Source organism: Bos indicus x Bos taurus, chromosome 4 (assembly GCF_003369695.1).
Source record: "Bos indicus x Bos taurus breed Angus x Brahman F1 hybrid chromosome 4, Bos_hybrid_MaternalHap_v2.0, whole genome shotgun sequence".
In the NCBI taxonomy this organism is placed as follows: domain Eukaryota; kingdom Metazoa; phylum Chordata; class Mammalia; order Artiodactyla; family Bovidae; genus Bos; species Bos indicus x Bos taurus.
The window spans coordinates 96,863,533-96,889,171 of record NC_040079.1 but is presented as its reverse complement, the minus strand read 5'-3'; the positions used below and the strand labels follow the sequence as shown (position 1 = coordinate 96,889,171).

The following is a 25,639-nucleotide window of genomic DNA, read 5'->3' as shown; positions in this document are numbered from 1 at the left end:
ACCAACTCCCGGAGTTCACTGAGACTCACGTCCATCGAGTCAGTGATGCCATCCAGCCATCTCATCCTCTGTCGTCCCCTTCTCCTCCCGCCCCCAATCCCTCCCAGCATCAGAGTCTTTTCCAATGAGTCAGCTCTTCACATGAGGTAGCCAAAGTACTGGAGTTTCAGCTTTAGCATCATTCCTTCCAAAGAAATCCCAGGGCTGATCTCCTTCAGAATGGACTGGGTGGATCTCCTTGCAGTCCCAGGAACTCTCAAGAGTCTTCTCCAACACCATAGTTCAAAAGCATCAATTCTTCGGCGCTCAGCCTTCTTCACAGTCCAACTCTCACATCCATACATGACCACAGGAAAAACCATAGCCTTGACTAGACGGACCTTTGTTGGCAAAGTAATGTCTCTGCTTTTGAATATGCTATCTAGGTTGGTCATAACTTTCCTTCCAAGGAGTAAGCATCTTTTAATTTCATGGCTGCAGTCACCATCTGCAGTGATTTTGGAGCCCAAAAAAATAAAGTCTGACACTGTTTCCACTGTTTCCCCATCTATTTCCCATGAAGTGATGGGACCGGATGCCATGATCTTCGTTTTCTGAATGTTGAGCTTTAAACCAACTTTTTCACTCTCCACTTTCACTTTCACCAAGAGAATTTGCAAATATTTTTCCGATTTTATCTTTTTGAAAATTTTCTTACTTCTGTCTTTTAAAGGGCAAGAAAACTCACTTTGCCTAATCCAAAGTCACAAAGATATTTACCAGTTTTCCTCTATGAAACTGTTAGTCACTCAGTCATGTCCGACTCTTTGTAACCCCATGGACTGTAGCCCACCAGGCTCCTCTGTACATGGGATTCTCCAGGCAAGAGTACTGAAGTGAATTGCCATTTCCTTCTCCAGGGGATCTTCCCGACCCAGGAATTGAACCTGGGTCTCCTGCATTGCAGGCAGACGCTTTACCGACTGAGCCACCAGGGAAACCCATTATAATGACTACTTGATATCATACTGTGTATTTAAAAATAATTAACAGATAAAACAGGAAAACTGGACTCACAGAATCTTTTTGTATTTCCTTACATATTTACCATTTCCGGAAATCTTAACTACTTCCTGTAAATCTGAGTTATTCACTGGTGTCACTTTCTCTCATCTTGAAAGACTTCTTATAGCACGTTTTGCATGGCAAGAAATTGTATAGGAAATCTTTCAGTCTTTGTCTGAAAAGATCTTTACTCACATTTATTACTAAGGATAATATTGCCCAATAAATTATTCTTGTTGACAGTTTTTTTTTTCTTGCAGTACTTTGAATAAATTACTCCACCTTCTTATCACCTTCACTGTTTCTGATTAGAAGTTGCCCATTTTCAGTTCAGTCATACCACTGTATGAGTTCTTTCTCCCTTGCTACTTTCAAGATAGTGATTTCATCTTTGAGCAGTGTGACATATGGCATGTCTCAGTGTGATTCACTTAATATTTATCTTATTTGATTACTTCTTGATTTCCAGGAGTTTCAATTAGTATTTTTCATCGTTTTGAGAGTTTCAAACCACTGTATCTCAACCCCCCTTTCTCATTCTAGGACTCTCATTATCTGTATTTTGGTATATGTGAGAGTTGGACTCTGAAGAAAGCTGAGCAATGAAGAATTGATGCTTTTGAACTGTGGTGTTGGAGAAGACTCTTGAGAGTCCCTGGGACTGCAAGGAGATCCAACCAGTCCATTCTGAAGGAGATCAGCCCTGGGATTTCTTTGGAAGGAATGATGCTAAAGCTGAAACTCCAGTACTTTGGCCACCTCATGCGAAGAACTGACTCATTGGAAAAGACTCTGATGCTGGGAGTGATTGGGGGCAGGAGGAGAAGGGGATGACAGAGGATGAGATGGCTGGATGGCATCACTGACTCGATGGACGTGAGTCTGAGTGAACTCCGGGAGTTGGTGATGGACAGGGAGGCCTGGCGTGCTGTAATTCATGGGGTCGCGAAGAGTCGGACATGACTGAATGACTGAACTGAACTGAACTGAACTGAATATTGTCACCAAAGTCCCACAGTCTGTTCATTTATCTTCAGTATTTTTGTGTGCTCAGATAAGAAAATTTCTATTGCTCTGTGTTCATGTCCACTGGTTCTCTTTTCCTTCTCTTTTTTCATCAATCTGCTATTGAGCCCTTCTAGTGAACTTTTCATGTTTCAGTTATTGTACTAACACTTTCACAATTCCCACTGCTTTTTAAATATTTTTGCCCTTGTATATAATCTATTCACTGAGTCATTATCTTCATATATACTTTAATTCTTTTAATAAACTTTATTTTATTTTTAACATATTTATAATAGCTAATTCAAAAACTTGGCCTACTATTTTCAACATTTGGAAAAATTCAGACAAATTTCTATCTTTTTTTTTCATAAGTAGGGTCACACTGTTTCTTTGAACATCTCATAATTTTGTTGAATATTGGGCTTTTTAGATAATAAAACAATCAGAGTATTGCTTTCTTTGCTTAAAGCTATTGCTGTTGTTCTGCTAGTTTGTTTGTTTAGTTTGCCTAGACTAAATTTATGAAATTTCTCTCTCCAGCAATGCATGATTTACAATGTATATCTCCGTTCAGTTTGCTTTTTAAAGCCTGGCATTGTAAGAGCAGCCTCTGTCATTATATAGCTTACTGTCCAAAGAAAAATTTGGTCAATGTTTGCTGAAGCTGAAACTCCAGTACTTTGGCCACCTCATGCAAAGAGTTGACTCATTGGCAAAGACTCTGATGCTGGGAGGGATTGGGGGCAGGAGGAGAAGGGGACGACAGAGGATGAGATGGCTGGATGGCATCACTGACTTGATTGACATGAGTCTGAGTGAACTCTGGGAGCTGGTGATGGACAGGGAGGCCTGGCGTGCTGTGATTCATGGGATCGTAAAGAGTCAGACACGACTGAGCAACTGAACTGAACTGAAGTGAACCTCAGCCATTAAGGCTTTTATTTTCTGATGGGTCTACTTGTGACCCAGATAGTACACTTAAACTTTAGACTGTGTTTTCAAGTTCATCCTGGGTTTTACTTCTTATAAGGCTCTCAGACGTCTGTGCCACTCAGTGGTTCTATAGCCAAAGACTGCAGGTTTCTTAGGACTGTTTTGTTACAAGAAAGCCTGCAACAAGACAGCAAAAGAAACAGAGATGTAAAGAACAGACTTTTGGACAATGTGGGAGAAGGTGAGGGTGGGACGAAATGAGAGAATAGCATTGAATTATATTACTATGTGTAAAAGAGATGACCAGTGCAAATTTGATGTGTAACGTAGGGTACCCAGAGCTGGTGCTCTGGGACAACCCAGAGGGGTGGGGAGGGAGGTAGAAGGGGGGTTCAGGATGGTGGGACACATGTACACTCATGGCTGATTCATGACGATGCATGGCAGAAACCACCACAGTATTGTAAAGTAATTAGCAGCCAATTAAAATAAATAAATTAATAAAAAAATTAAAAAGAATGCATCTAAGATCTAAGTTTTTGTCAACTTGTGATACATGGAAAGTTTGCCAAGCCCTCTATGTCTTCTTGACCTCCTAAACTTCTGTTAAGTTTGTGGACAGTCTCCTGGACCTGCATATGCCATACGGGCTTGTGCACTAAGTCTTAATAAAGTATTCATCATCTTTGTCAGTTTGCTCCTGAGATGACCACTTTAAGTGACAATACTCCAAACTAACTGAGCCTCAATTGGCAGGGGCAGCAAGAAAGCCCCTCCCTGATTTAACTACCAGACTGACACAGGGGAAGGGAGTGTAGGAGCATATCCAGGCAAAGATGATATATAGACTTGAAGTGTTCTCACCTAAAGTTCACATTTTTCATGAATCAACACCCTTCCCTTTATATTTTTGCTTTAATTCTAGAGCAAATAACTGTTTGCTTTATGTTTGTCCAGCTTTAGACTTGTTTGGGGGGTAAAAGGATTTGTTGACTCTTCATTTGGTTATGCCACCCACTGACTTTTGATTTACAGAAGATTACTAAAAAAAATAAAACAAGCTATTGAGATCAAGAAACCTAACTCTTTTTGTGAAGAAAACATTGAGACACGAAAAAGTATAAAACTAACCAGATCTGAACTGAATGTGTTCGACTAAGTTGAACCTAAACCCAGGTTTGATCAACAGCCCCATACCAACTATCACATTATGCTTCCAGGAGACACAAGAGACACGGGTTCAATCCTTGGGTTGGGAAGATCCCCTGAAGGAGGAAATGGCAACTCACCCCAGTATTCACTCCTGGAAAAATCCCATGGACAGAGGAGACTGGTGGGCTACAGTCCATGGGGTCACAAAGAGTCAGACACAGCCTAGTGTCTGAGCAAACACAGGAATGGACTATTGATAATTTAGTGTTTTCTGAGTCAAAAAAGTCAGAATTTGTTGATGCTAAGATAAAATATAAATGTCAATAATAGGAAGCTGCAAATTCAGATCAAATGGATAATATCCTTTCCTCTGTTTCTTAAAAAATTCTCTTTAAAAGCATATTTGAAGGTAAAAATTATCAATCATAAGTTCTCTAAAAGTCATTTAATGTTGACAACATCTCCTTTGACAGAAGATATCATGGAAACTGAGAAGACAGACTTCAATTTCTCTTGTTCATGAAAGTTGTTTAAACTAAAGAGATACAGTCTTTCAAACAACTGGTAAAAGACATTCCCCAAAAAAGTTTGTCATAGGTACAACCTTTTTGATTAACAAAAAATAGGTTATTCCTCTATACTGAAGAAATGCTTCCTTCACACAGTTCAGTTAACAACCTAGAAGACAGGCTCGCCTACAGTGAGCTCTAGATCCCTAAGAATATCTGTGCTAAAACTATACTACAAGGCTACATACAAAATATAAATGTTTATATATTAGAACACAGTGTAATACAGATGATGTCAATAAAACAGTCATATGCCATCTTGTTTGGATATAATTATTATATACAAATGTTCTCTACAAATAATTATGAGTCACAAGATATAAAACTGCTGCTAAATATGTTTCATAGGAAACACAGCATACTGCAGTAGAAAGAGCCTGAGTTTCAGATTAAGACCACATCGACGTTTGAACGCTAATTCTACTACCTATTAGCTGGGTGATTAATGTGATTAAGTCTTTCTCTGTTTCAGATTCTTTATCTGTATAACAAGGATTGCAATAGCATGCATACTGTATATCTCTAATAACTAAATAATGCACTATACTATATAAAGATAATTATTCAAAAATCTGACATATATGCCAGAAGTAAAACCTGTCCTTTTCTTTGCACCCCCAGCTCTGAATGGAGGCATATAGGCATACTGAATAAATTAATTGCTTTGTTCTCCTCAAAGAGTCACTTTGGAAATGTCTAACATTGATTTATTAAGACCTGAGAGTGACTGTCTATTAAATTTTTGTATTGTATATTTATTGTGTTACTTTCAAAATATTATAAGATACATTCCAAAAGAGTTTCCTAGGAAGCACACTAGTAGCTTAAATTTAAACGTGAAAAAAACAAAATCCAATGTTCTTGGAAAACAGCATTCCCAGTGAACTGGTTATAGTTCCTTTCTCTGAGTGTAGGCAACTATTCTCACTCCCTGCTGAATTCCAGACAAGAGAATTGTAAAAGCAACACTCTCTTCCCAAATTGGAGCTAGGCCACTTGTTACTTGTGAAATCCCTAGACCCTATCTACATATTTCAAAATAGTTCATCCATTAAATTATACCCAATTAGCCCAATTTAATGTGTCATTTTTTTCTATTAGGATTGTGAAAACATTAAGGGATTATTGCTAATTTTGTTAAATGTGATAAATAGTAACTGTATAATAATGCCTTTAGCAGTTAGAGACACATACTATAATCCTTACAGCTGAAATAAAAATTGGCAAGATTCTATTAATTATTGAAGTGGCTTTAACGTATATAACCATTCTCTCCAGTTTCTGGTTTAAACATTTCCATGGTAAAAAGTTAATTATTTTTTTAACTATTCCTACTTTTTTTTTTTTTTTTTCTATTTTAGAAAACTATCGCTACTTCAAATCCCCTTGATAAGTTATTTTTAGCAGTATCTCTGATTTGGTGGCCCTGCCATGAATACAAATAGAAAAACCATTTTTAAGACAAGTGGGTTAGTATTTTCTGTTTCGTCCACTCTGTAACTCTGATCTTGGCAACTTTCTCCAACTTCAGTTAAAATTTTCTTTATGCATGATTCTAAACTTCATCTTCATTTGTTTCAGGGGAGCTCTAGGTTTCATTTGTGATGTTAGATTGAGATTGAAGGAAAAAAAAAAAGAGAAATATTCTGAGTGGTTTAAAAGTTAGACTTCGCTGGAAACAAGAATGACTGTTCTGGAAATTATACTCTTTTGCTACATTTCTACCATGTCTTGAAAAGAGTGTTATCAAGTTGTCTCCATGAAGCAGCACAGGAAAGATCATTCTGCCCAACAAGGAATTCTCTCTCATTTGGCTAATCATTGGGTACATGCCCTTGGCAGGTCACTTAAGTGACTTGGTCTAATGACCTTTAAATTAGAGCCATACACTGTTCATAAAAGGCAAGACCTGATGATCCAGTTGCTATAATGGATGTAGAGACAATGGTAATTCAAAAGAAATAACCAGTAGGCAGACTGAGACAGTTTTACATGTGGAACAGTAAAAATATTTTAGCCTTTTTTATTATTTACTAAGCTAACTACTCATCTAAACATATTCCCCATGAGTTATTAATCTCTATTAATAGCATCATAACAACTGTGTCCACAGTTTGGTTATGAAAGAAATATTTGAAGAAAATTAGCATTAAAAGGGAAAATTTTAGGATTTTTATGTCATTAAGAAACTTTTTATATATGCTGAAAATTATCTTCCTGCTTCCAAAAAGCTAGGCAGGCTAATTTTTACTTTATACTTTATATAATACTTTTCAAACTCAATTTCATGTAATTTTTTATTTGTGTATGTTTTAAAAGATTTTGAGCAAAAAAGAAAACATTCTGCTAAAATTCTATAAGGTGAATTATAGACTCCTAAGACAAATGTATGCTCATTCCTTTTAAGCAGGGTTTTCCAATCTCAGGTCTATAGAATTAGAACTGAGTAATTCTTCATTGTGGTGGGCTGTACTGTATACTGCTGTGTATAGTATTTATACTAAGGACTGTACTATATACTATTTAGGAAAAGCCATGGTTTCTATTTAATAGATGTCAGTAGTATCCCTCCTAAGTTGTGACAACCAACTCATCCCCCAAAATTTCAAATGTGCCTAGGGAGACCAAATTACCTGCTGTTGAGAAGCAATGCTTTAAGGTACGTTTTGCTTTGTATCTACCTAAATTCTAATTACTCCCAAAGGATTATAAGTTAAATAAAAGGAAGAGTAAAACAAGAAGAAAGCATGAAGAATTTTGAAAAGGGCATTGAGATTAGAAGATTTCAATTAAAAACATTTTTAAACTAAATAATTTCAAGTAATGTTAACTGAATGTGAGGATCTAAAAGAGAGTACCACAAAGAGCTGTTGCTTTAAAATCTAAGTTGCTTATACAGCCCAGGAAATAGTAGGATGACAAGCAATGCATTTTTCACCAATTTGCTTTGATACATTTTGATCTAGAACAGTTCATCATAGAAAAGGAATGAATTTTAAACCTTAACACATCCAACCAAAACTGGCCAAAGGTAAATACAAACACACACATTTTGATAAGAGAAAACTTAATTTTTAGTTACTTAACATTTAATCTATTTTTCCACCTCCTTTTTTAAAATATCAAGTGATAATGTTAAATACAGTTGAACAGCTAACTGAATTTCCTCTTCAGTAGTTCAGTTCAGTCCCTCAGTCATGTCCAACTCTTTGCGACCCCATGAATCGCAGCATGCAGGCCTCCCTGTCCATCATCAACTCCCGGAGTTCACTCAGACTTATGTCCATCGAGTCAGTGATGCCATCCAGCCATCTCATCCTCTGTCGTCCCCTTCTCCTCCTGCCCCCAATCCCTCCCAGCATCAGAGTCTTTTCCAATGAGTCAACTCTTTGCATGAGGTGGCCAAAGTACTGGAGTTTCAGCTTTAGCATCATTGCTTCCAAAGAAATCCCAGGGCTGATCTCCTTCAGAATGGACTGGGTGGATCTCCTTGCAGTCCAAGGGACTCTCAAGAGTCTTCTCCAACACCACAGTTCAAAAGCATCAATTCTTCGGCGCTCAGCTTTCTTCACAGTCCAACTCTCACATCCATACATGACCACAGGAAAAACCATAGCCTTGAGTAGATGGACCTTTGTTGGCAAAGTAATGTCTCTGCTTTTGAATATGCTATCTAGGTTGGTCATAACTTTCCTTCCAAGGAGTAAGCGTCTTTTAATTTCATGGCTGCAATCACCACTTGCAGTGATTTTGGAGCCCCGAAAAATAAAGTCTGATACTGTTTCCACTGGTTCCCCATCTATTTCCCATGAAGTGATGGGACCAGATGCCATGATGTTAGTTGTCTGAATGTTGAGCTTTAAGCCAACTTTTTCACTCTCCACTCTCATCAAGAGGCTCTTTAGTTCCTTTTCACTTTCTGCCATAAGGGTTGTGTCATCTGCATATCTGAGGTTATTGATATTTCTCCCAGCAATCTTTATTCCACCTTGTGCTTCTTCCAGCCCAGCGTTTCTCATGATGTACTCTGCATATAAGTTAAATAAACAGGGTGACAGTATACAGCCTTGATGTACTCCTTTTCCTATTTGGAACCAGTCTGTTGTTCCATGTCCAGTTCTAACTGTTGCTTCCTGACCTGCATACAGGTTTCTCAAGAGGCAGGTAAGGTGGTCTGGTATTTCCATCTCTTTCAGAATTTTCCACAGTTTATTGTGATCCACATAGTCAAAGGCTTTGGCATAGTCAGTAAAGCAGATATAGATGTTTTTCTGGAACTCTCTTGCTTTTTCCATGATCCAGCGGATGTTGGCAATTTGATCTCTGGTTCCTCTGCCTTTTCTAAAACCAGCTTGAACATCAGGAAGTTCATGGTTCACATATTTCTGAAGCCTGGCTTGGAGAATTTTGAGCATTACTTTACTAGCGTGTGAGATGAGTGCAATTGTGCGGTAGTTTGAGCATTCTTTGGCATTGCCTTTCTTTGGGACTGGAATGAAAACTGACCTTTTCCAGTCCTGTGGCCACTGCTGAGTTTTCCAAATTTGCTGGCATATTGAGTGCACCACTTTCACAGCATCATCTTTCAGGATTTGGAATAGCTCAACTGGAATTCCATCACCTCTACTAGCTTTGTTCGTAGTGATGCTTTCTAAGGCCCACTTGACTTCACATTCCAGGATGTCTGGCTCTAGGTCAGTGATCACACCATCTTGATTATCTGGGTCGTGAAGATTGTGAAGATCTCCTGTGTATTCCTGCCACCTCTTCTTAATATCTTCTGCTTCTGTTAGGTCCATACCATTTCTGTCATTTTCGAGCCATCTTGCATGAAATATTCCCTTGGTATCTCTAATTTTCTTGAAGAGATCTCTAGTCTTTCCCATTCTGTTGTTTTCCTCTATTTCTTTGCACTGGTCATTGTGGAAGGCTTTCTTATCTCTTCTTGCTATTCTTTGGAACTCTGCATTCAGATGCTTATATCTTTCCTTTTCTCCTTTGCTTTTCACTTCTCTTCTTTTTACAGCCATTTGTAAGGCCTCCTCAGACAGCCATTTTGCTTTTTTGCATTTCTTTTCCATGGGGATGGTCTTGATCCCTGTCTCCTGTACAATATCACGAACCTCTGTCCATAGCTGCAATGGCGCACAGAGCGTGGCCAAGAGGAACTACCCCACATCCGAGGTCAGGGGCAGAAGCTGGGAAGACCCCATGCCCAAGGGGCGGCGGCCAAGAGGAGTTACCCCACGTCCGAGGTCAGGGGCAGCGGCCGAGAGTGCCAGGCTGCAACTGCACAGGAGCAGCGGAGAGGAGCTATCCCACGTCTGAGGTTAGGGTGGCAGCCAAGAGGAGCTACCCCTTGTCCGAGGTCAGGAGCAGTAGCCAAAAGTGCCAGGCTGCGATAGCACAGGAGCAGCGGAGAGGAGCTACCCTCCTCCCGAGGCCGGGGGCGATAGCTGGGAGAAGCTACCCCCCCACCTGAGGCCAGGGGCGGCGGCTGAGGCCAGCAAACCCATGTCCAAGGAGCGGTGGCTGCGGGGGTGCAGGAGGGCCTAGAGGAGCTATTTCACGTTCAAAGTCAGGAGGGGTGGCAGTGAAGAGATACCCCTCGTCCAACATAAGGAGCAGCAGCTGCACTTTGCTGGAGCAGCCGTGAAGAGATACCCTACATCCAAGGTAAAAGAAACCCAAGTAAGACGGTAGGTGTTGCAAGAGGGCATCAGAGGGCAGACACACTGAAACCATAATCACAGAAAACTAGTCAATCTAATCACACTAGGACCACAGCCTTGTCTAACTCAATGAAACTAAGCCATGCCCGTGGGGCCACCCAATATGGGTGGGTCATGGTAGACAGGTCTGACAGAATGTGGTCCACTGGAGAAGGGAATGGCAAACCACTTCAGTATTCTTGCCTTGAGAACCCCATGAATAGTATGAAAAGGCAAAATGATAGGATACTGAAAGAGGAACTCCCCAGGTCAGCAGGGGCCCAATATGCTACTGGAGATCAGTGGAGAAATAACTCCAGAAAGAATGAAGGGATGGAACCAAAGCAAAAACAATACCCAATTGTGGATGTGACTCGTGATAGAAGCAAGGTCGGTTGCTGTAAAGAGCAATATTGCATAGGAACCTGGAATGTCAGGTCCATGAATCAAGGCAAATTGGAAGTGATCAAACAAGAGATGGAAAGAGTGAACGTCGACATTCTCGGAATCAGCGAACTAAAATGGACTGGAATTTCCTCTTAGGTATTTACAAAGCCTGGGCTTCCCAGGTGGCATTATTGGTAAAGTACCCCCATCTGCCAAAGCAGGAGACATAAGAGACATGGATTCAACAATCACTGGGTCAGGAAGAGGAAGGCATGGCAACTCACTCCAGTACTCTTGCCTGAAGAATCCCCACAGACAGAGGAGCTGGGCAGGCTACAGTCCATATGATCACAAAGGGTAGGACACATATAAGGTGACGTAGCACGAGCACACACTTACAAAGCCTGCAAGTGTAAATGATTCATTTATTTAGCTTCTGAAAATATATTCTAAATAGCATGAACACTTAAGTTCAAACAGCCTTGAACTACTTTGAATGTGCTTGCATATCTTAGCATTGATCTCTGGTTGATTTTATGCCTACCAGTAAACAGGAAGCTCATTTGGTTAGCATTGTCCAGTGTACAAAGAAAAGTATTAGGACGACAATAAAATCTGAGTAAGTATTTAAGACTTAAATTGAGAAACATTTTCCCCTGTTTTGTGGTTACCTTAAGTTTTAGTATCTCCATCAAAGAAAAGTCAAAATTAAAGAATAATAAAAGCACACATCCAAACCACTGGTGAACTACCATCTTCACCAATTTTTACATAGATAAATTACCTAAGAGAATTAAGGTTAGATGGATTTCAACTCAGAGTTTCCCTGGGATTTCTAGACATGCCTGCTTCTGTCTGAACTACTTTGGGGAGTTTCAAAGAAAGTGTAGGACAATATTACCATAAATGTTATAAATTTGTTTGGGTTTGAGATTTACTTCTTTCCTCTTAACACCAATAATGCCAATTTCTTTTAATGAAACTTGACTGTAATTAAAATAAACATGTAGAAAATAAAGCATTAAAAGAATCACATAGCTCAGTATGCAATTCAATCATGTAAAGCTATTTTTAAAGCATCAACTTTTATTTAACTCTCAAAGTGAAAAATTATCAATTCTTGCCATGCAACAACTCAATAAAAAGAAAATGTGCTAACTATGATCTTTTGCTGAGTGCCAGGTGCTGGCACTTAAAACTTGTCGCTATAAGAAAGTGAGATGGGAATTTTTAGTGTGTGAACCTTGTACTGTATAATTTAAAATGGTCTATTAGTAGCCCCCCAAAAAGCATCTTTGGATAAAGTGAAAAGAGATACTGTAGCAAAAATGACTTGCTGAAAAGAACAAAGTGATGGGCTACCAAATTTTAAAGAGTTAATATAAATTCTAGGTTTTTTTTTCTGTACATATTTTATAGTTACTTTTAAAAATGTCAAAAATCTCAAAAACCACTACTTCACTTTGATAGGCCTTTCTACTCTACTGCCATCTGCTCTCACCTTTACAACATGGCCCCACTCCCTCAGTTCTTCCCCAGTGCAGCCTGCAGTGACCTTTCCACGCCTGAGTCATGAATACCTAAACATAGGGGACGAAATCACTGACATGCCTTCCATATGCTGGTGTGAATGCACTACAATAATTGCTCTGTAATTGCATGGTAATTATTGACCATTTAAGTACATTTAAGAACAGGGTGAGTACTATGTAATCAAAGACTAATTATCTAATTATTTCTGTCTTTTAAACTGCAGGCTTACAAGATATAAAAATTGCAAGTAACATGATGATTAGTCATTGAACTACATGCTAACTTGAAGTATAATTATGAAGTAATCTGTAGAAATCGTATTTTTATTGTGGGTCTCCTCAAAGGTAATTGCAGAGTAGCTATATTGTAATATACATTCTCTAAAGCGATAACAGAAAAAGTCATCAATATGTTATACTAATGGAGCATGCATATGGGTAACCAAACATATCATACAGTTCATTAGAAAAACATGTGACTGGGGATATACATTTTACAAGATAGGTAGTAAACCTCTGATTGTATCTTTTCACAGATGTGTAATATTTTTGCATATTGCTTCAACAAAGATGACAGGGCAAACGGCAATTAACTATGATAGGGAAAGAGAAGTAGAAGGATACTACAAGGTCAAAGCAGAATAAGTTCAGAGACTGATCATTTGTACTGGTGTTTAGTGGCAGAATCCAAACCAAGAGTGAAACTTAAAGTGTATTACTAATTCGTAGGACTCAAGTTGGAATCTTCGCTGGTGGCTCAGGGCTTCCCTGGAGGCTCAGACAGTAAAAAAAAAAAAAAAAAAAAATCCTCCATAAATGCAGGAGACCTGGATTCAATCCCTGGGTTGGGAAGATTCCCTGGAGGAAGGCATGGAAACCCACTCCAGTATTATTGCCTGGAGAGTCCCATGGACAAAGGAGCCTGGTAAGCTATAGTCCATGGGGCCGCAAAGAGACATGACTGAGTGACGAAGCACAACAAAGATATTTACTTAAATTATTTCAAAGCTTCGACTTTAAGTTTGGAAATGGATAATTACGGATTCTCTCCTGAAAATTTATCTGATATTGTCTGAATTTAAAAACCTAAACAAATACTAAAAGTGCAGCGTGGCAATGATAAATACCAGGAGAAGGATTTTGTGGAATATGGTTTACATATGTATTTGCTGAGGGTGAAGATCAACTATTTTGCTGAGGAATGCCCCTGCTCTCTAGCACTTATCTGGGATTGCACACTTACTTTGGTAACAAAATGTAAAACTGTCTGTCAACTCTGGATAAAAGTCTTTAAAACTCAATACTGAATCTAATACCATTTCCCCCTGTGACAGTGAAAGATGCTCTGGATGGGGAAGACTCTATCAGCCTGAGTCCCCTGAATTAGCACACACAGAATATTGTGCCTGCTGGACTGTGACAAATATATAACACGTTAGCAAGAAATAAACTTTCAATGTTTTTTAAGTTCCTAGATTTTGAGGATTTGTTTTCTCAGCATAAACAAATCTATCTTGGCAAGTACACATATTACTTTTATTTAACTTGTTACTCTTTTATCCAGTAATTGTACCTGTAAAAATACTAAGTCAAAAATAACAAATCAATTTTTTCATAGTTCTTCAATCGTCTCAGCTAGATTACAGTCATCTTTAGAGGAAATATTGCTTATTATGGTACTTAAATAATACTCTTACCAACAAGGACAATTATATTCATGTAGGTAGAAAGCAATGGCACCCTACTCCAGTACTCTTGCCTGGGAAATCCCATGGACGGAGGAGCCTGGTAGGCTACAGTCCATGGGGCCGCTAAGAGTCAGAGACGACTAAGCGACTTCACTTTCACTTTTCATTTTCATGCATTGGAGAAGGAAATGGCAACCCATTCTAGTATTCATGCCTGGAGAATCCCAGGGACAGAGGAGCCTGGTGGGCTTCCATCTATGGGTGGCACAGAGTCGGACACGACTGATGCAACTTAGCAGCAGCAGCAGCAGCAGCAGCAGGTAGAAAGCAAGGATTTGAATTAATCTTTCAGTTTCCTTCTTTAGTGACTTCCCAAGTTTTTTTAATGACTTTTGGTGAGCATATTTTTGGCTTTGCCTACCAAATAACCCTTTCCTCTTTTTCATAATAAAATCTCTCTTTATAATGGACACTTATTCCTTGTAACTCAAGAAGGAATTAAAAATCTGTAAAATCAATTTAAGCAACTATTTCTTATTTAATATTATAATGAAAAACATCAGTAACATGAGCCCTGAAATAGAGATAATGTCAATTCCATTACAAAGTAATTATGATGATATTTTGTATGTAATGTTGGAATGGAGCTCTGGAATGTGTCAGTACCATCACTGTCCATGAAAAAAATGTTTTGAGCAAAAGATAAAATTTTCTTACCTAAAGGATAAAGGTGATTTGACAGCATCCAGAGAAATGATAATGCTATCATATTGGAGCTTACTTACTTTCAAATTCTTTGCAAAAATTTTCAACATAATCCAAATGCTGTTATTTTTTAGAAATTGTCTATTTTTTCTCCAAAGTTCCATAAAATACAACATATACCTTCAAGTATTTCTGCATGGTTTATTTTAGATTAAGACTTAATTTATATTGTTTTGCCTGCTGTGTTTCTTCTCCACGGAATTCTATACTACAATAAATTATAATCTGAAGTACTTTCAAATATTGTCCTGTACAATTAGCCAGATACAAATGCATAGTCAAGTGAAATGCTATTAGTAGTCACTTATGAATTTGTTAGTGTTTTGACCTGGGCAGCTACTCATAAAGTGAAATCCAGAATGGACTATGGTAGATTTATTTGATCAGCATCGATTAATTCTTATGTCATTAATGAAGCATTTTTTTGATTGAGATCTCATTAAAGGTTTCTGCCTTACATAAAAATGTCAATAATCTTTCAGAGACAGGAATGCCACTTTACTGAGGCTATATTTTTTAATGTTGTAACTAAAAATTATTTATAAATGCTTTCCCAAAGTGAATCGCTACACTATTAATTTTTAAAATAAATTACTATACACTGCTTCATGAAGCATAAAAAACCGGGAGGTAATAAATAAAGATCATGCATTGAGTAATGCCTTTGGTCAGCCTGAAGAAGGGAGTTGGTAAGTAATTAACATGGCTAGCCAGTCTGTATGTACAATAACTCATCTCAAGTTGCCTCCTCCCTTGATTATTTAACTGAAATAGCCTACAATTTAAAATTCCTGTCTCCTTTATAAAGAGGGAACGGTGAAAAGTGAATGGCATATATAAAATACGAAAAGATGTTTTAAGTGTGTTTACCATACAATATTGGTGTCTCAAGAACACATCCATGAGATCAAGCTACTCATACTTAAGTTCCTGAGAAGAAACATGTCATCATACAAAAGACGGCAAAGGTGGATCAAACTGACTTAACAATCGCACCATGAATCATTTTTGTAATTTACCATTAGACTAAATATCTCCTTTGTCTTCCTTTCCCTTACTAATTAATTCTCTAGTACAGGATAACATTTCTCATAAAATAAAGAAGGTAGCATAAAATACCATGAATGGATACCAAGTTTTCCAGTTCATTTTATCTAGGCCGTTTCCCCCTATAAAATAATTAAAGAAAATATCTAGTAGACCTAAAGACTCTAAATCTAAAACAAAACATTAAAAATTGCTATATAATATGGAATAAAAAGTAATTTTAGTCTGTTTAATAACATTATCAAATATTGTCAAAAATATTCTGCAATTAGGTCACATTTTTATATTGGCAAACACATAAAAAGCAAAGTTTGTGTCCTCAAATTCACTTGAATATAGCCCTTAAAAATTGCTACACTAAATGGAATATCTACTTCATCACTTAAAATCAAAGCTTCAGCTAAAGGTTACAGCTAGAGCAACAAAGAAAAAAAAAAAAGGAATTACATATGTCCAAAAAGAAAGAAAGGAAAACTGCATTTTATTTGCAGATGACATAATCCTTTATGCAGAAAAAGGATTCCTCCACTCCTACAAGCCCAGTAGAAAATTACTAAAACAAGGACCTTGCTGGTAGCTCAGCAGTAAAGAATTCTCCTGCCAATGCAGGGGATATGGGTTTGATCCCTGATTCAGATGGACCCCACATGCCATGGAGCAACCAAGCCTGTGCACCAAAACTACAGAGGCTGTGCTCTAGAGCTCAGCACCAACTACAGAGCCAATGTGTCACAACTACTGAAGCTCCCACATCCTATAGCCCAGGCTCTGCAACAAGAGCAGCCACTGCAATGACATGCCTGCACTAGAGACTAGCCACCACTCACTGAAGCTAGAGAAAAGCCCAAGCAGCAATGAATACCCAGCACAGTCAAAAATACACATTATTTTTTTAATTACTAAAACAAGATACAAAAGTCAATCTAGGAAATTGATTCTATTTCTATATATTAGTAATGAACAATCTTAAAGCAAACCAAGAAAATACTATTTATAATAATTCCTAAGACTAAAATTCTTAAAAAATACCTGAACAACACATTGCTAAGAGAACTGAAGGAAATCTAAATAAGTGAGAGATATTTTATTTTCATGGGTTGAAAAACAGTGTTGTCAATATCACAACTTTACAGAAATGCACTACAGATTAAATGAAATCCTTTTCAAATGCTTTTTCATACTGTTCATGGGGTTCTCAAGACAAGAATACTGAAGTGGTTTGCCATTCCCTTCTCAAGTGGACCACATTTTGTCAGAATTCTCCACCATGACCCATCCATCTTGGGTGGCCCTACACTGCAAGGCTCATAGTTTCATCGAGCTGTCCATGTGATCACTTTGGTTATTTTTCTGTGATTGTGGTTTTCAGTCTGTCTGCCCCCTGATGGAGAAGGATAAGAGGCTTCTGGAAGGTTCCTGATGGGAGAGACTGACTGAGGGGGGAACCTGGGTCTTGTTCTGATGGGCAGGGCCATGCTCAGTAAATCTTTTGTGTTGATGGGCAGGGCTGTGTTCCCTCCCTGTTGCTTGACCTGAGGCCAAACTATGGTAGAGTCAATGAACCTAATGGTGACCTCCTTCAGAAGGTCCCGTGCCCCTACTACTGTACTCAGTGCCCCTGACCCTGCAGCAGGCCACTGCCGACCACGCCTCCACTGGAGACTCCTGGACACTCATGGGCACATCTGGGTCAGTTTCTTGTGGGGTCACTGCCCCTTTCTCCTGGGTCCTGGTGTGCACAAGGTTTTGTTTGTGTGCTCCAAGAGTCTGTTTCCCCAGTCCTGTGTAAGATCTGGTGGTTCCATAGCGGGGAGATCCAACTTGTCCATCCTAAAGGAAATTAGTCCTGAATATTCATTGGAAGGACTGATGCTGAAGCTGAAACTCCAATACTTTGGCCACCTGATGTGAAGAACTGACTCATTTGAAAAGACCCTGATGCTGGGAAAGACTGAAGGCAGGAGGAGAAGGGGAGGACAGAAGATGAAATAATTGAACGACATCACCAACTCAATGGACATGAGTTTGAGTAGGCTCCAGGAGTTGGTGATGGACAGGGAGGCCTGGTGTACTGCAGTCCATGGTGTCACAAAGAGTCGGACACAACTGAGCAACTGAACTGACTGACTAATTTATCAAATGCTGGTAGGAAATTTTGGATTACTGACAGGATGATCATATGACATATGTGGAAATAAAAAGAACCCAGAATAGTAAGAACAATTGTTAAAAGGAACAAAATTGAAAGACATACACAATCTAATTTCAGAACTTACTACAAAGGTGTAGCAATGGGGCATATGGTATTGGTATGTATAATGATAGCCATGTAGACTAATAGAACATATTTAAGAGTTCCAAAATAAACCCTTAAATTTATAGTCAACTGAATTTTGACAAGGACATCAAGTTAATTTAATGATGAAGAGGACAGAATTTCTGCAAATGGCAGTGGGATAACTGGATATCAAACTATATACAAAAATGAACTAAAAATGGATCCTACATCTGAATAGATGAGTTAAAACTACCAAACTTCTGGAAGAAAATATAGGAGAAAATCTTCATGGCCTTTGGATTGGACAAAAGAGTTTGTAGACATGACACCAAAAAACAAAGATTCACAAAATTTTTAACCTGGACATGATTAAAATTAAAACTGTTAAACAACAAAAGACACAACTCAGAAAAGGAAGACAAGTCACAGACTGGAAGAAAACATTCAAACATATATCTGATAATGGGACAATGCCCAGAATACACAAACATCTCTTATAATCAACAGTAGAGACCTTTTTTTTTTTTCTTTATGGGACAAAGTTTTAAGTAGATATTTAACCAAAAAGAGATAAATCCTATATATGCTAATATACACATGAATAAATGATCACTGTCATCAGTCATTAGGAAAATGCAAACTAAAATCATGAGACACCGCTGCACCCCTTTCCTGATGACTCAAAAAATGACCATATCAAGAGTTAGTGATGATGTAGAGAAACGGAACTGTTGGTGTAAGGCAGGTAGGAATATAAAATGGCACACAGAGCCCCTGTGAAAAACAGTTTCACAGTTTCTTAAAATGTTTAACAGGTACTTGCCAAACGACTAAGCAGAAATCTATCTGACAGAAATGAACATGTGTATCCACATGAAGAAATGTATATGAATGCAGAATTATTTATATTACTCATAGTTCAAACTGGGAATAATCCAAATACATATTAAATGAAAGAATGTACACCACTTGATATAACTATATAGCAGAACACCATTCAATTAAAAAAAATTAGACTACTGACGTATGCTATATTACAAAACTTAAAACATTTTGCTAAGTGAAAGAAATGTCAAAGTATAGTTGTGATTTTAGTTTTATAAATATTTATAGACATTTATCCAAGGTAGACATATACATGGCCAAACAAGCACATGTAAAGATGTTCAGCTTCACTAATCAGCAAGGAAGTGCAAATCAAAATCACAATGAGACACCATCTCACACCTGTCAGAATGTCTACTGTCAGAAAGATAACAAATAATAAGTATTGGCAAGAATGTGGAGAAAAGGGAGCCTTCTTGCTCTATTGATGGGAATGTAAGTTTGTATAATCACTATGGAAACAGTATGGAGATTCCTCAAAAAAAAAAAAATGTAGAATCACCATTTAATCTAGCACTTCCACTCCTGGGTATTTACACAAAGCAAATGAAAACACTAATTAGAAAAGATAAGTGCAGCCCTATATTCCCTGCAGCATTATTTACAATACCCAAGATATAGGATCGAGCTAAGTATCCATCCATAGACAAATGGATCAAAAAGATGTAATATGTGTATGTATGTTTATATTAATATACATACATATACACAGAAATATATGAATATATATATAATAGAATATCACTCAGCCATAAAAAGGATGCAGTCTTGCCCTTTGCAACAACATGAATGGACCTAGAGGGTATTATGCTAACTAAAGTTAGAGAAAGACAAATACTGTAGGATTTCACTTATATATGGAATCTATAAAAGAAAACAAATTATAGAATATAACAAAATGGAAACAGAGTCAGAAACAGAGAATAAGAAAGTGATTACCAGAGGGGAGGAGATGGGGAGAGGAGAAAAATGGGTGATGGAGATTAAGAGAAACAGACTTCCAGGAAGAAAATAAATGAGTCATGCTATAAAATATACAGTTGGGGGACATAGTTAACAAATACATAATATTTCTGGAAATAGAACTCCCATAGGACCCAACAATCCCACTGTTGGGCATACACACTGAGGAAACCAGAATTGAAAGAGACACCTGTACCCCAGTGCTCATCACAGCACTGTTTACAATAGCTAGGACATGGAAGCAACCAAGATGTCCATCAGTAAATGAATGGATAAGAAAGCTATGGTACATATACACAGTGGAATATTCAGTTCAGTTCAGTTGCTTAGTCATGTCTGACTCTTTGCAACCCTGTGAACCACAGCACGCCAGGCCTCCCTGTCCATCACCAACTCCCAGAGTCCACCCAAACTCATGTCCATCGAGTTGGTGATGCCATCCAACAATATCCTTTTGTCGGTGATGCCAGCCAACCATCTCATCTCATCTTGTCCCCTACTCCTCCTGCTCTCAATCTTTCCCAAAACAATGGAATATTACTCAGCTATTAAAAAGAATGCATTTGAATCAGTTCTAAGGAGGTGGAAGAAACTGGAGCCTATTATATGGAGTGAAGTAAGTCCAAAAGAAAAACACCAATACAGTATATTAATGCATATATATGGAATTTAGAAAGATGGTAACGATGACCCTATATGCGAGACAGCAAAAGAGACACAGATGTAAAGAACAGACTTTTGGACTCTGTGGGAAAAGGCGAGGGTGGGATGATTTGAGAGAATAGCATTGAAACATGTATATTACTATATGTGAAACAGATTGCCAGTCCAGGCTCAATGCATGAGACAGGGTGCTCAGGGCTGGTGCACTGGGATGACCCTGAGGGATGGGATGGGGAAGGAGGGGGGAGGGGGCTTCAGGATGGGGGCCACATGTACACCCATGACTGATTCATGTGAATGTATGGCAAAAACTATAACAGTATTGTAAAATAATTAGCCTCCAATTAAAATAAATAAATAAATAAAAATATTTTGGTACAGTAACAATAACTAGACATATCATGGTGATCAATTTGAAATGTATAGAAATATCAATCATTATGTTGTTTATCAGAAATTACTATAGTGTTACAGATTACTGAAATTTCAATAACTAAATAAGCCAACAGCATCAAAGAAAAAGAGATCAGAGTTGTGGTTATCAGGGGTAGTGGGTGGGGAAAGGAAGAATTAGAGGAAGGCACTCAAAAGGTACAAGCTTCTAGTTATAAGATAAATAAGCACTAGGAATGTACAGCATGATAAATAACACTGCTGTATGTTATATATGAAAGTTGTTGAGAGTAAATCTGGAGAGCTCATCACAAGGAAAAACATTTTCTATTTATTTAGTTGTGGATGGCAACCCAGTCCAGTATCCTTGACTGGAAAATCTCATGGAAAGAGGAGCCTGGTGGGCTGCACTCCATGGGGTCACAAAGAGTCGGGCATGACTGAGCGACTAACTTTCTTAACTTATATCTATGTAAGATGATGGATGGTCACTAAATTTATTGTGGTAACCATTTCATGATATATATTATTCAAATCATTATGCTGTACAATTAAACTTATACAGTGTTGGATGTCAATTATATCTCAATAAAAAGATATGCAGGTCAGGAAGAAACAGTTAGAACTGACATGGAACAACAGACTGGTTCCAAATAGGAAAAGGAGTATGTCAAAGCTGTATATTGTCACCCTGCTTATTTAACTTCTATGCAGAGTACATCATGAGAAATGCTGGGCTGGAAGAAGCACAAGCTGGAATCAAGATTGTTGGGAGAAATATCAATAACCTCAGATATGCAGATGACACCACCCTTATGGCAGAAAGTGAAGAGGAACTCAAAAGCCTCTTGATGAAAGTGAAAGAGAAGAGACAAAGTTGGCTTGAAGCTCAACATTCAGAAAACGAAGATCATGGCATCCGGTCCCATCACTTCATGGGAAATAGATGGGGAAACAGTGGAAACAGTGTCAGACTTTATTTTTGGGGGCTCCAAAATCACTGCAAATGGTGATCACAGCCATGAAATTAAAAGACACTTACTCCTTGGAAGGAAAGTTATGACCAACCTAGATAGCATATTCAAAAGCAGAGACATTACTTTGCCAACCAAGGTCCATCTAGTCAAGGCTATGGTTTTTCCTGTGGTCATGTATGGATGTGAGAGTTGGACTGTGACGAAAGCTGAGCACCAAAGAATTGATGCTTTTGAACTGTGGTGTTGAAGACTCTTGAGAGTCCCTTGGACTGGATGGAAATCCAACCAATCCATTCTAAAGGAGATCAGTCCTGGGTGTTCTTTGGAAGGACTGATGTTAAAGCTGAAACTCCAGTACTTTGGCCACCTCTTGCGAAGAGCTGACTCATTGGAAAAGACCATGATGCTGGGAGGGATTGGGGGCAGGAGGAGAAGGGGACAACGGAGGATGAGATGGCTGGATGGCATCACTGACTCAATGGACATGAGTTTGACTGAACTCCAGGAGTTGGTGATGGACAGGGAGGCCTGGCGTGCTTTGATTCATGGGGTTGCAAAGAGTTGGACATGACTGAGCGACTGAACTAACTAACTGCAATGTCTAGAAAAGACAAATAAATTCAGACATTGTATATTAGTAATAGTTTGACTGAAGATGGGACTGGTAGTAGCTTTAAGTGAACATTAAGAAGCCAATGAATGGTATACTTAAAATGACTTAATTTTAGACCATGTAAATTATACCTCAACTGCTGTGAAAAAGATTAGAAGAATAAAAAAAGATACAGAATAGAAATTTAAAATCCAAAAAATGAGCAGTAAATGAAGAACAAAGGAACAAAATTTCACGCTATCTGCAGAAAATAAAGACAAAACAACAGATGTGAAAACATACCAGTAATTATAGAAATATGAAAGGACTTATTACTTGCAGAGATGATCAACTTGGATACAAAACAAGATTCAACTATAATCTGTCTACAAGAAACATGCTTTAGATTCAAAGACAAAACTAGATTGGAAGCACAGGGGTGGAAAACAGTGATAACAGGTAAACAGTAATCCTGAGAGACCTGGAGTCAATATAGTAATACATAAGAAAATAAACTTTAAGTATGAAAGACCACTAGAGGCAACAAGTTTCACAATGACAAACTGTCAAACATAAGGAAGTTATGATAATCATAAAGGATACTCATGTCACAATAGATCCCAAGATACATAAAACAAAAAGTGACAAAACTGGAAGGAAAACAGACAATTTAACAATTATATTTAGATATTTAAGTACTTCACTCTTAATATGAGGTAAATCAACGTAAAAATAGATGGCTAAAACAACACTACCAACCATATGGACTAAGCTGACATTTCTTGAACACTAGATCCAAGAATGGAAGCTACACATTCTCTTCTTGTGTACAGGAAGCATCATCCAAGACAAACAATTTAAACCAATAAAAAGAATCAGCAACTGTAAATTTACTGTAATGGATCACTTCAAAGGATGTGCTTCAATCGCAACATGAAACTGGAAATCAACCACATAAAAAATACAGAGAAATTGCCAAACATTTGTTAAATGTCACTCTTCCAGGTACACATTGGTCAAAGAGGAAATCATTAAGGAAATAGAAAATGTCTGAACTGAACACATATCAAAACATGAAAAAAAGAAAAAAGTATGGGTTGCAGCTAAAGGGACGCACAGAGGGAAACTGATATCTTTAAAACACTGTCATTTCTATAGGTATTGAAAAATAATTTGGTAAAGTACAATAAAACTCATTATGACAATCTATCAACAATCCAGCATTAAAAAGAAAGTTTCTTACCTTTAGAAAAGACACTTGAATTTAACTGTTAATCTCGAATTTATCCCTACTATTGTAAACAAGAAAAGTATACCCACTTACCACACTGTAGTCAGTGCAATAAAGAAACAAGAGACTGAAAGGAAATTGCTAGATGTTGGAGGTGGCTGACTACAGAGCTGACTGCATGAAGGACTGACTGCAACTCTAGGGATGAGAGAAATGTCTTAGAACTGTTTTATGCAGATGGTTACACAGCGATACAAATTTAGTAAAAATCGTTGTGTGTGTGCTCAGTCGTCTGACTCTTTGCAACCCGTGAACTATAGCCCACTAGGCTCCTCTGTCAATGGGATTTCCCAGGCAAGAATACTGGAGTGGGTTGCTGTATACTCCTCCAAGGGATCTTCCCCACCCAGGGATCCAACTGCATCTCCTACATCTCCTGCATTGGCAGGTGGATTCTTTACAACTAGCACCAACTGGGAAGCCAACCTGAGTCCTATTTACTGTGAAAAGCACACACACACAGATACATATAATTTATATATATTATTTATATATATAAGAGTTTGGGACATTTGCAGCTATATAGTGGATAACTCAGAGAAGGCAATGGTAAGACAGTCCAGTACTCTTGCCTAGAAAATCTCATGGATGGAGGAGCCTGGTGGGCTGCAGTCCATGGGGTCGCTATGAGTCGAACACGACTGAGCGACTGCACTTTCACTTTTCACTTTCATGCATTGAGGAAGGAAATGGCAACCCACTCCAGTGTTCTTGCCTGGAGAATCCCAGGGACGGGGGAGCCTGGTGGGCTGCCGTCTATGGGGTCGCACAGAGTCAAACATGACTGAAGTGACTTAGCAGCAGCAGCAGTGGATAACTAGGAAACAGCCCCATGATACTGAACTAGATGTTATGATGTTATTTGTTGTTATTTTAGACACCCTGTCATGTCTGACTCTTTTGCAACCCCATGGACTGGGATTTTCCAGGCAAGAATACAGGAGTGGGTTACCATTTCTTTTCTCCAGGGGATCTTCCTGACCTGGTGATAGAACCCATGTCTCCTGCATTGGCAACTGGATTCTTTACCACTGAGCCACCTGAGAAGCCTCCCAAAATCACTGAACTTTATTCTTAAATGAGTTAATTCTATGGTGTGTAAATTTTATTTCCTAAATATTTCAAAAATACTGCTGAGATATGAAACCTGAGTAAATTACTTACATTTCACAAGAATTTTTAAATGTTTCATTTTTAATTTCAAAAACAAAATTCTTCTTGACAGCCAGAGGCATTCAGGTTGTAATAAAAATGATAACCCTAGAGTTGCTTCTGCTCAGTGTTCTGTGATGATCTAAATGGGAAGGAAAACTAAAGATGAGGGGACATATGTGTGTGTAAAACTGACTCACTTTGCTGTGCAGCAGAAACTAACAGCATTGAAAAGCAAATACCCCGCAATAAAAAAAATCAATAAAGAAAATAGCACAATCCTACAGTTGCTATCCAATTACTCAAGCAGCATACTAAAATAGTTTATATTTAGGACATGCCTTCTGGTCACCTTCACACTACCGATTTGTGTCTATACTTAATCAAGATCCAGAGGTGGATATTGATCATTAAATAGTCACAGTATGGGGACTGTCTTTCAGGAGTAACCCCTTCATAGCATAATACTTAGACTTTTTAATTATTGATTGCAACATACTATTAATTCTCTGTAGTGATTTGAAAAATTTTGACTAATCTCCCACAGTACAAATGTTCACATGATAAGCAGATAAAACATCATTGAGCCCATTTCTCTCATCACATCAT

The 25,639-nt window shown here is 38.1% G+C and overlaps 1 protein-coding gene and 1 non-coding gene across 8 annotated transcripts in view; both read right to left on the bottom strand.

The window, feature by feature from the left end:
* The window catches only part of DGKB (diacylglycerol kinase beta), an 874,923-nt gene that overhangs the window by 426,777 nt on the left and 422,507 nt on the right, over positions 1–25,639 (bottom strand). The gene's annotated exons all lie outside the window — the stretch shown is intronic.
* TRNAC-GCA lies at positions 906–977 on the bottom strand. Its single transcript has one exon. It is a non-coding gene; the product is annotated as a tRNA-Cys (tRNA).